Consider the following 13,375-nt stretch of genomic DNA (forward strand, 5'->3'; position numbering starts at 1 on the left):
TCTGATCTTTCAGCTTTCAGCTTTGATATTTGACTCTGAGTGCTTATTGATAAGACTAATTAGTATCATGAATCAGGTATAACTCCTCATTATTCAGTCTGTGCAAATGATGTTACTTTTCATTTTCTGTAATCTTTTCTGATAATTCTGTGACACCACATAGTGTGTTGTTGTTTTTCTCCTCTGCAGCTGTGGGGATCTAATGGGGTAGGGAATAAAAGCTGCTAGAAAGCTGAGACATACTGAAAATTGACCTTACACGTGTCCTGACAGGGATTCAATAGGCTTGGGATAATTCCAAAGAATGTGCAAGTTTAACCCAATATCCAAGTGGTTATCATTCCTTAGCCATGGATGAGTGTGGTGGGAATTCTGGATAGCGTTAGGCTCGTTGGTGTAGGACTTTAAGCTTAAGGGCCGTATTTATGGAGACTGAATGTACTGCTAAGAACTAGACAAGCAAGTGGACTGTTGAAATGCTCCCACTTCTCCATTCCCAGACAACACGTCAAAGCATGTGCACACTTTATGTGCTGGTTCATTGTCTCTTTAACTCACTTAGTACATCCCATGAATGCCAAGAAATACTAACTAGTTGGGTCTTAACTAAAATTAGAGAATTACTAGTGGGACTTCACTTTGTATATCGAACCTAAATAAATAGGAACTATCTTTGCCAATAGAAGCTTAAAGTACTTTGTGACACTGTAAATGCCTGCTCTTAATAAGTGGAGGTTGACTAGTGTTAAGTAGCTGATTCACAACTATTTACGACAACGTACCCAATTGGAAGATTACCCACATCCATCTTGTACACTTTCTGTGCCTAGTAACAGACAACTTAGCATGAAGTGGAGGTACAAAGACAGCAAGCATGGAAACGAACTGCCCATGATCAGATTCCTAGAATTCTTTTTTGCTTTACATTTTCAGAATTGAATATTCTGAAGAGGAGAATACAGTTGGCCTTGCAGAAATGAGACAGTAATAAGCATTTGTCAACAAGACTTATATTAGTTTAAGAGTTGGGGACCCAAACAAGACATAACACCAAGAAGTAAGCCACAAAAGATTGATAAGACACAAATGCTAAGTGTGAATTTGCATATCAATGACGAGCATGAAGGAACAAAACAACAACAAAACTTATCCGCATCCTTGTTCTGGAGGTGCCCTGCTAGAAACTTAGCATATCAGAGCACATGTCTTCAAAAAGAGTTTACAGTTTCTGAAAACTATTTATCTAGAATGACAGATTACAACCACTGTATGATTTCCTAAGTGCTGTGCTGGAGTAGCGTGTGACAGTCTGGGAAAATTTAGGAGGAAACCAGCTTATTCTAAGGTGTAAATTGAGAAAGCGTCTTTGAGATAATAGTTACCTTGGTTCTATAAAATGTCCCCCACAGGCTCTGCCATGCTGTATTCTCAAGGCTCCAGGCCTACCTGCCAGCTCCCTGAGAATTCTCCTATCTCTACCTCCCATTTCACTATAGGATCACTGAGATTATAGATGCTTGTCACAACATCCACCTTTTCTATGTGGGTTCGAGAGTTCAAACTTGAACCCTCAGACATGCAACCACTTGCCAGCTTGATAAATGTGCCTTTCATTGGAAGCCAAGGAATTTAAAGTTTAGTTTGAAAGCCTCCTGAGGTCAGTGAGAAGATGACTTTAATGGCAGATATCAACTCCTAATCTAACACATGAAAACATTTCATTTTAGCTGAAGTTTTATCAGGAAAATATCCATTAATATCTCCTTCACCCCAGAAACTCTAGCTCTAACTTGCTCTGGCCAAGAATGACCTTGAACGACTTCCTACCTTCATTTGGCGACTTCTGGTGCTATAGCCACCATGGTTGGTTGATATGATGCAGCCTAGACAAGCACTCTGCTGACTGAGCCATCTCCAGCCTCATTATTACCTCTTTCAGCCTGTTTCTTCATCCAGACAGAGTTAGCATCCATAGTAGGTTCACTGAACTTGAAATATAACCCATCAACTTTAAATATTTTCCATCATTCCTTTTTATCAAGGAGTCTAAGTTACCTGTGCTTCCAATGTCATTGGATATAGAGGTATCTCATCCATCTAAAACAATATAGCTGTTTTGGTCAAGAAGTAGTTGGAAAAAATAAAGTTAAATCTGACTATGATTATGTTTTATTACAGACAATTCTGTTAGACAATTAGTGCTTAGGCTTTATGATCATGAATTTATTTTGAGATGTCAATTTTGAGACAGAGTGAAAAAAAAAAAGTGTTCAAGGCAATGATAATGTCCCACTTTAAAGTTCTTATGTTTTTGCTTAAATGGTTATAATAACACATGCTGTGGAAGTTTTCTATATTTATTTTGGAATTACTGCTATGTGCATATGTATTATTCTTGGTAGGATGGGCATCTTCATATCTAGGGCATCCCACTATGATGGCTGATTATGTTCCAGCTGGTCTTTCTCTACTTAGGAATGAAATTTTTACTGGAGTAAATTTAATCAGGCAATCTTGTTAAATGTGGCACTGGGCCCAATCAGTTGAAACTTTTGAAAAGAGGAAGACAAGAGGAAAGACAAAAGCTCCAGCTTTTAATATTGTGGATTTCTCCAGTGTGCATTCTGAAGTCAGAGCATCTTGGGTTCCTACTCTGATTGTGCCCGACACAGACATTGTGATTGCTCAATCTCTCCACTTTAGGTTCTCACTAACTAGGAAAATAATCTCAATAACTGAATCTTAAGGTACTGTATGAAGGTGATAATGAATGTATGCTTGTCCAACATCAGATAAATGGGAAGTGAGCAGTCAGTGTTTCTCTTTATTGTTATTGTTAGGATCCCCATCTAGGGCCAAAGTCTGATCTATTGACAACCAGCTTCCTCATCACACAAGAGACTCAGTAAACTATAGCTTACTGGGAATTTTCTAACAATTATAACTTTAAATGCCCTAAAGTTGAATCCCAGGTATGTGTAGTTTTAGTAAGAACCCCAGCTGATTCTTATGCACATTAAAATTCCATGGCCCAAATACCCACATTTCACTTGTAAAATCTGTCTTATAATCTTGAAGTATTAGAAAGCTTCTTTTTGGTATCTGCCTCATGTTCCATTATTGAAATTATGCCTTCCAGAGGAAAATGGATCACATTGCTGGAGTCTGTGTAGAAATGTTCACACTCTTCCATGTGAGCTCAGGGCCTGGCATAAGTGTCTCTGTCCTCAAAGCTCCTGATTCCTTCCTTATCCTGAACATGAGTAATGAACACTCTCCACAATAGTCCTTAGGAGCTCATCATAATCTTGCAGCAGCCATTCTTGCATTAAAAAAAAAAGTCTGTGCCCAATTTCAGCTCTCTTTCCATCCAGTCTCTAACACAGAATCCCTCCCACTTTCAATAAGTATATTTACCCACTTTCATGTCCTTCCTGCAGTCAACAAATGCTCACCAGAGAAGCATCTAAGTGTCATGAGAGTTTTGTGGGTTAAGCACTTTAAGATATAATCTCCAGAGGTGCACATCAGGAAGCACCTTAGGAGGGCTTGGCATTTGAGCCAGATCTTAGTGAACATGATTTCAACAGAAAGAAGTTTAAGAGCATCTCCAGTTCCCATGTTTTTGAGACAGTTTCCATTTGTAGCCCGTACATTCCTTTAACTGAAATCCTCCTGCCTCAGACTCCTCAGTACTAGTATTATAGGCCACAGTAAGTGAGATGTAATTTATATGTGTGTTGTTGATCTGGGGACCAAACTATACAAGTAGCAACCACCCAGGACCTGATTTGTATTCTTTCATATGGTACTAAAATTAAAAAGAAACATGGATTGAACTCATGTTGCTATTTTTGCCTATGTTTTACTAGTTCACAGAGATAATTTGACCAAGTGCATCATTTTTGCTTTTAGAAAGAAATCCTAAGTCACATGGTCACATGTACAGAATCATGGCAAAGATAAATGACCTGAGAATAGCAATCAACATAACACTGAAATCTCTGTAACTCCATGTTATTCTTGAGACAATCATTTGATATATTATTGGTAAAATTATTAAGGCCACTCCATGTAGTTAAAAGGCAGGTTTATTTTGTGGGGTAAATTACAAATGAAGGGATAGATAAGTTGTAGGGTCTGGCAAAGGTATGGCGCAGTCTGGTGGTGTTCTCTGGAAAACTCTGCTCTGTCTACCTCCAGCATCCAGGGTCCAGGAACCAAAAAGATCCATCGCATCTCGATCCTGTGTCTTCAGAGTCCTCTCTCAGCCCTGCCTTGTAGGCGTGACCATTGCCGAAGCCTCAGAGTGGGGTTGGAACTTCCAGGCCAAGGCTGGAGTGGCTACCCACTACATCTCTCCCTTTTGTCTAAATAAGAAGGTTCTAACAAAATACAAGACTATATACAAAGAAATGGTTACCAAATATTGTTCAGGAGTAATGAGGGATAATGACCTAGATAAGATGGAACTACAGTCAATGCAAACAATATCAAGCAAAAAACACATGCTAAAATCCAGGGAAGTATAGAGCGTTGTTAGGTGGCATGTTACAAAGATCATTCCAAAAGGTGTCCTATCCTAAAGAACCCGAGTCTAATACTTAATATGTTCTATTTAAGATATATATATATATATATATATATATATATATATATATATATTAAGTTGTGACTATAACTGCTAGTCTTCAACCTCATCAAAGACCTGAGAAGGAATATAATAATACCTGAGAAATGGGAGAAGGACGCAAGCAACTTTCGGGATTCTTGCAAGACTAGACAGAGACAGAAGGTAGCCTGGACAGTCACCTAATGTTTCTCAGCATCGTTGGTGCATTCAAATTGGCTACAGGCCTAGAGTATCAGACAGACCATTTTCAGAAGCAGGAATTCTGAAAGGTCATCTTACCCTGTCTTGGCAGACTACAGTGATTGCTTTCCTTGTGTCCTGCTTGTCCAGAAAGGACAACATTCATGCTGTCAGTAGTTTAGGCAAGGGCAGTTCTTTGCCCAGTAGGCCATTTTGTGCCAAGAAGACAAACTTCCAAATGGAAATTCTTAGAAGCCCATGTTGGGTGCTAGATATGAAATCAACACAGTATTTCAAAATACTTATTTCTAAAGATAAAATTATATTTATATTCCTTATTAGTTTATATGCAACCTGTAAGAAAATAAGCAAAGTAAATCACACATATATTTTCTACTGAAATACTATGAAATAAAAAAATAAGTTATATTCTAACTGCTGTCTACAGTCCTGCTTATACAAGTCATTCCTTATCCTCATAGCTCCACTAGTATGACAAAAATCTAAAAATTTCATTCCTATAGTAGTTAATTGAGCCAAACTGATGTTTAAAAATATCAGTGTTTTTCAGCTTTATTTTCTATTTGCACTAAGCAGAAGAATGAAAAGGTACATATTTAATCGACAGTGATGACAATAATTAAAACATTGCATACTGCTAACATGTTTACTACTTACCTTGCTTGACTCTGCTATATGGTACCCAAACTGACAAGCTCCTTAAATCCCACCTTAAATAAAACATCATATGGTGTGTCTGTATAAATACATTGAAGCATGTTTTATACCTTTAAGGTGGTCTCTATGTTAAAATAATATCAATTATAAAAAATATCAGCATTTAATATTTGTTGTTTGTTTTTGCTTTTGGGGGGGCACCATCCAGCTCCCAAATAAATACACAGAAGCATTTTCTTACTTATGTATGTGGGGCCTTAGCTTGTCTTGTTTCTAGCCAGCTTTCCTTAACTTAACTTGTCCTGTTTACCTTTTGCCTCTGGGCTTTTCTCACTCTCTTACTCTATGTCTTGCTGTGCAGCTGGTTGGCTGACCCCTGGAGTCCTCCTCCTTCTCTGGCTACCTCCACTTCTAGATCTCTCCTCTCCCAGATTTCTCCTTCTATACTTTCTCTCTGCCTGCTAGCTCCACCTATCCTTTCTCCTGCCTTGCCATTGGCCCTTCAGTTCGTTATTAGACCATGGGTGTTTAAGGCAGGCACAGTAACACAGCTTCACAGAGTTACATAAATGCAACATAAACAAAAGTAACACATCTTAAAATAATATTCTACAACAGATACTTTTGTGAAAGTATGCCTCCCTGAGAAACTACCTGTGCTCTAAGCATAACTTTATATAAAAACACTTTGATGGCCCATGTTACACAGTTTTATTTTGAAATGTTTCCTACTTAGACACAATTCCTATTAAAATCTGAAATATGTATTTTGGAAGACCTTATAAATAATACTGAAACAGCCAAATCCTTAAATTTCTTTCAAATTCCTTTTATAAAATGTAGAATAATGTTAAAATGTTAAAATGCTTGATATAATGACAAAAATTTAAAGCTGTTTTAATTTTTAACTGTTTATTTTTTCATCATGATTAATAACTATTATGGAACTTTTGCACTTAAGATATTAAAGCTGAAACCTGAAGTTAAAAATGATTTAAAGTTTATTTATTGGTGGGAACTAGGAGAGATGATGGATGAGGCATGGTGGAACATGCCTTTAATTCCAGCACTCAGGAAGCTAAATGTAGGTGGATTTTTGTGAGTTAAAGTCAGCCTGGCCTACATAGAAAGTTCCAAGCCAGCCAGGGCTTACATAGTGAGATCCTATCTTAAAATAAAATAGATCCTGTCAGGTGTTGACAGCTCACGCCTTCAATCCCAGCACATGGAGGCAGAGCCAGGCAGATCTCTGTGAGTTTGAGGCCAGCCTGGGATACAGAGTGAGATCCAGGATAGGCACCAAAACTACACAGAGAAGCCCTGTCTTGAAACAAACAAACAAACAAAAAATAAAATAAAATAGATCCTAGCCCACAATTCCAGTAGAAACTCCCTACTCTATCAGAGGCCATGCTGTACCCAGAACCACAAATAAGACTCCTACCCACCAATACTCACTCCTTAGAGCCCACCCAACTTCCTCCAGATCAAGAGAATACATATTGGAAAGGAAGAAATAATGATTTGAAGAGGTCATGATAGTATACATAAGCCACCCTCAAAATTCTACCAGGGAACTCCTAAAATTGATAAACACCTTTAGTGAAGTGACTGGATACAAGATTAACTAAAAAAAAAAAAAAAAATCAGTAACCTTCCTATACACAAATAATAAAGAGGCTGATAAAGAAATCAGAGAAACATCACCCTTCACAATAGCCACAAAAATATAAAATACCTTGGATAACTCTAGCGAAGGAAGTAAAAGTAAAAGACCTGTATGATAAAAACTTCAAGTCTTTCTAGAAAGAAATTGAAGATATCAGAAGATGAAAAGATCTCCCATGCTCATGGATCAGCATACTAGCATAGTAAAAATGGACATCTTACCAAAAACAATCTGCAGATTCAATGCAATCTCCATCAAAATCTCAATATAATTTTTTACAGACCTTGAAAGAACAGTATTCTACTTCATATGGAAAAACAAAAACCACGGGATAACTAAAATAATCCTGTACAATAAAAGAACTTTAGGAAGTATCATCATCCCTGATGTCATGCTTTACTACAGAACTATAGTAATAAACACTGCATGGTATTGGCAAAAGAAAAAAACTAGACAGGTTGATCAATGGAATCAAATCAAAGACCTAGATACACACCCATGGATACCTGATTTTTGATAAAGAATCCAGAATTATACAGTGAAAAAAAAAAAAAAAAAAAAAGAAAGCATCTTCAGCAACTGGTGTAGTCTAACTGGATGTCAGCATGTAGAAAAATACAAATAGATCCATATTTATCACCCTGCACAAAACTTAAGTCCAAGTGGATGAAAGAACTCAACATAAAACCAGCTACTCTCAGCCTGATAGAAGAGAAAGTAGAGAATAGCCTTGAGCACACTGGATACAAGTTCTTGAACAGAATACCAACAGAACAGGCACTAAGGGGACCTCATCAAACTGAAAAGCTTCTAGGCAAAGCACACTGTCAATAGGACAAAACAACTGCCTACAGAATGGGAAAAGATTTTCACCAACTCCAAAACTGACAGAGGGATGATCTCCAAAATATACAAAGAATTCAAGAAACTAGATATTGACAAACCAAATAATCTAATTTAAAAAATGGGGTACAGATCTAAACAGAGAATTCTCCACAGAGGAATCTCAAGTAGCTGAGAAACACTTAAATGTTCAACATCCTTAGCCACCAGGGAAATGCAAATCAAAACGACTCTGAGATTCTATCTTACACCTGCAGAATGGCTAAGATCAAAAATAAACATAACTCATCCATTGTTGTTGGGAGTGCAAACTTGTACAACCACTTTGGAAATCAATATGGTGGTTTCTCAGAAAATTGGGAATCGATCTACCTTGAGTTTCAAATATACCACTCCTAGGAATATATCCAAAGGATGTTCCATGCTACCACAAGGACACTTGCTCAACTATGTCCATAGCAGCTTTACTCATAATCAGAAACTGGAAACAATCTAGATGTCCCTCAACCAAAGAATGGATAAAGAAAATGTGTTACATTTACACAATTGAGTACTCAGATGTTTAAAAAAGTAACATCATGAAATTTATAGTCAAACAGATAGAACTAGAAAAAAACCATCCTGAGTGAGGTAACCCAGACCCAGAAACACCAACATGGTATGTACTCACTTGTAGGTGCATATTAGTTGTAGAAGATAAGTATGCTACAAACCACAGACCCAGAGAGGGTAAGTCAGGGTGTGTGTGTGTGTGTGTGTGTGCATGAATCTCCTGGGAAGAGGAGATACATTTCGTGGGTGGACTGGGGGTATGTGGGAACAGTAACAGTAAGGATCATGGTGGGGAGAATGAGAGTACTGGGAGAGAGAACTGGAACTTGGGGACATTTCAGGGGTGAGGTAGAAACAGTGCAATGGGAACTCCTAGGAATCTATGATGGTGACCCTAGCTAAGACTCCTAGTAGGGGGGGACAGGCAGCCTGAACTGGTCATCTCCTGTGACTAAACAAGACTTACAGTGGAGAGACTGGGACACCAAGCCTGCCACAAAACCTTCAGCCCAGCAAGATGTGCTGGGATAAAGGTAGAGCAGAAATTGTGAGAGTGGCCAACCAAAGTCTGGTCCTGCTTGTAACCTATGTCAGGAAAGGGAACCCACCTCAACACTGCCTGGAAGGCCATGGACAAGAGGCTGGATAGTCCAGAGACCTGGGATAGAACCAAACATGTCTGCCCCCACCAAAAGAACAGAAAGTCAATGACACGATTCCTAAAGATGCTCTGCTATACTAACAGAGAGGCGCCTAGCATAATCATCAGGAAAGCTTCATGCAGCAACTATTGGAAACATACAGAGAGCCACAGCCAAACCTTAGGTGGACCTCAGGGACTCCTGTGAAAGAGGGGCGGGGAAGGATTATCAGAGCCAGAGAGCTCAAAGACATCACAATAATGAAGCATGTTATTTTGTATGCTAAGTAAAAAATTAATTAAAAATAAACTGTTAGTGTAGCAACATTTACAGATTAAATACTAAATTCTCTCTAAATTTCACTTCATATGTTTGATTGCTATTAAAAACATTAACCCAGATTTATAATAAATGTCATGACAAGCAGCCTTAACACTTCTTTTTCTCTTGACACAGTTTAACATCAGCTGGTTCTGCCTTGTCTCCAGAAGTTGTGAAGGTGATTCATAAAATTTCCAAGTAGCAGTATGTGGCGGTGGGAAAGGTGCTGTCCCACTCTGTCGCTAAGCTTCGTTTATGCGATTGTTTTGTTATTTTAGATGTCTTTCATTCATTCTGAGGCAGTATCACTCTACCCCAGACTGGGAGCCAACTTGTGGCAATCCTCCTGCCTTAGCCTCCCAAGAACTGCTGGGATTGGATAAGTAAAGGGAACACCCACAAATAACTTCATCACATCTAATGCCTCCTGGGGTGCTAGATTACCAGCATATTGTCATAGAGTGTGTGTGTGGTGGGGGGACTGGGTAGTCCAGGGTGATGTCAAACTTTAAAAATATTCAAGGATAACCTTGAACTTGTGAGCCTCCTGCTTACTACCCCAGCACTGAGATTATAGGCATGTACCACCACACTCAACTTTTAGCATTGTTTTGATATGTCAATATCCACAAGAAGCAGAATACAAAGTGTATTCTTAGTGTATGTGAAAGGTTAACTGATGAGATATGAATTTATGATTTTTTTTTACTACATTGTAAAGATCAGAAAGAATTCTGACTTAAAAAAATATTCCCCCCAGGAATCAGATCGGTGAATACCCTGTCATCATAGAGCCTTTCTCCAGTAACTGATGGAAGCAGATGCAGAAATCCATAGTCAAACACCAGGCTGAGTTCCAGGAGTCCAGTAGAAGTTAGAGAAGGGGGATTCTATGAGCAAGGGACATCAAGATCATGATGGGAAAACCTACAGAGGCAACCAAACCATGCTAGTGGGAACTCATGAAATTTAGACCAACAGCTGTGGAGCCTCCAAAGGACTAGACTAGGCCCTCTGCAGAAGAGAGATAATTGTGTAGCTTGATCTGCTTAAGGGGCCCCCTGGCAGTCGGATCAGGATACATCCGTGGTGCATGAACAGGCTTTTTGGAGCCTTTTGGCTTGCCTATGGTAGGACACATTGAATAGCCTTGATGCAGGGGGAGGGGCTTGGACTGCCTCTACTGAATGTACTAAGTTCTGCTGTGACTCCCCATGGGAGGCTCTACTTTCTTATAGGAAGGAGTTGGGGAATGGGTTGGGGGGGAAAGGCTGGAGTGCCAGAAAAAAGGGAAGAGGGGGATCTGTGATTGGTATGTAAAATGAATAAGAAATTTCTTAATAAAAATAATTCCCTATCTTCTCATCATGCCAGTCTTTGTTTTTCATTTGTTACTTGAAGATAAAATTCAAAGCCAGGTGGTGGTGGTGCAGGCCTTCAATCCCAGCACCTAGGAAGCAGTGGCGGGTGGATCTCAGTAAGTTCAAGGTCAGGTTATTCTACAGAGTGAGTTCCAGGGCTACACAGAGAAATCCTGTCTTGAAAAACTAAACCCAAACCCCCCCCCCCAAAAAAAAAAGATAAAATTCTCTTCTACTACGTTCAGTGACCTTGTCTCAGTGAAGGATGATCAAGAACTAGACACATGAGACAGATAAAAAAAGCCCAAAACACAAGAGAAGAGAAAGTGTAACCGAGTTGGAAACCGAGTTGGAAAGGGAGAGCAATTTACTGGCCCATGATAGCACTGGTGCCCCCAGCCTTAATGAAATACAAGGTATGAAGAACGACGAGTTAATCGAACGTAGTGGACTTCTGGGTGGGCTAATCCTGAAAGGTTTGGTAGAGTCACTTGACCGGCACTGTCTACCTTGAAGAGGAAGGAGGCTTAGCCATTGAGTAGAAAGGCCTTCTCCAGTTTCCCACTGGTTCTGTTGTTCCTGGACCCACCTGGTCCTCAGACCCTGGCTTTGGGTCTGACCACTCACTTGCATAGAGAAAAAAATAACATAAAATATATAAAGTAGATTCATGGACAGCTTGGGCCAAAACTAGAAAGAGAACCAACCAAGCCACCTGTTTCTGCCTTCCCCAAAGCAGTATCACAATCTCTAAAAAGGATGAAATCAAATGACAGAAAACACACAGACAGAGAGTTATCTGGGGGTCTTAGTGCATTACGCCGGCAGGTAAGTCACAAAAGTCTTGATTCCGGCCTGTTGGGTTCCTACTGTCCCCTCCAAGTGTGTGTTTTAGGACTTCTGAGAAAGCTGCCTTCCCTCTAGGCATATTTCCTGAAACATAAAAGACAATTTTAAAAAACAACAATAACAAACTACAATCTAGGTATTATGGTTCACAACTGTAATCTCAACATTTGGGAAACTGAAACTAGAGGATTATCTAGAGTTTATGAGCTGCCTATGCTCCAGTATGAGATCCTGTCTCAACAAAGCAATAAATAAATATGAATTTTGATGAAGCTCAAGTTATGCTGTGAAACTCTTGAGTTTTGGTCTAGCCCTAGAAAGGAGATAGATGTTGGCCAAATGACTGAGGTTGGCTCTCTTACTAGCCAATCAAGATGGGCTTCGGAACCAGATTCACTTTGATTTAATAACACAAAAATAACTTAATGCTTCTATGAACTAAAAAATAATATAATGGCTGAAATTAATGAACAATAAGCTATCCATTGAACTTATAGTTACAAATATAAATCTAGATGAATAAAATAAAAAACTTTCTGAGTTGAGAACAATGAGAGACAGAGTTCAAGCTCATGCAGTGTATCAATAAAGGTACAGATTCCAGGAGAATGGGAAGGGTGACACATTGTGGGAATAGATTCTGTAGGCTATTCTGTAGGAAAGAGTCCTCCAGAAGTTCTCAATGCACTGAAGACTTGAAGCTCTTGTGCTAGTTAGGTATTGCTGCAATGACCAAAACCACTTAGAGGAGAAAGAACTTATTAGGACTCAAACTATGGCAACGCACATAAAACGGTCGTGGAAGGAGGCAGAGGCTGCCCTTCATTTCTTAGTGTACAGAAACATGAAGGGGATGTGAGAAGAGGCCAGCGAGCAGTATGGCCCCAAGGACACATCCCCAGGGATCTAACTCCTCACTAGGGCTCGCTTGTGTGTTTCACTGTGGCCCAGCAATACCATCATAGTATAAGTTGTAGGGACCTGCCTCCACCTTTATCCCCAGGGTACTCTTGAGGAGTGAGAGATAAGAGATTAAGATAGAAATAGAGGAGAATGACAGATAGAAACACAGGATAGCCTTGGGAGGGCCTGGATCTTCATCCACCACCCCCCCTCTGTCTCTTCTAAAGAGCTTTTAAAAGAATGCCAAAGGGTAGAGCAAAAGACCTCCCCCTAGTACAGCCAAGTGCAAACCCTTCCAAACACCTGGTAACCATGCACATGGTCAGCCCATCCCAGCCCTGCTGGATAAAGCAAGCTCAGATCTCATTAAGAAACCTCTGTGGGCTCCCATAGTAAGTACACCATGTAGTGATCCCTCTGTTAGTTCAGAGTGCTCATGAAAACCAGACACACTCAGAGATGTAGCTTAATAATCCCCTAGGATTTTCCTTTCTGTCTTTTCTTCTTCCTTCTCCCAATTGCCCCACTCCTGCAGGTTTTGTTTGTTTGACTGATTTTAGGACTCTGATTCTTTTTAAGTGTATTACGTGTATACACCTGTGTCTGTGTGTGCCACCTGTCTGTCCCCCGGAGTGGAGTTAGAGGCAGTTGTGATCCACCTGACTTGGGTTCTAAGAACTGAACTTGGCTTTTATAGAAGTGGTTTTGTTTCTATGCGTGCTGTGTGCATGTGTGTGTGGAGGTG

This window comes from Onychomys torridus, chromosome 14 (genome assembly GCF_903995425.1).
Source record: "Onychomys torridus chromosome 14, mOncTor1.1, whole genome shotgun sequence".
Lineage (NCBI taxonomy): Eukaryota > Metazoa > Chordata > Mammalia > Rodentia > Cricetidae > Onychomys > Onychomys torridus.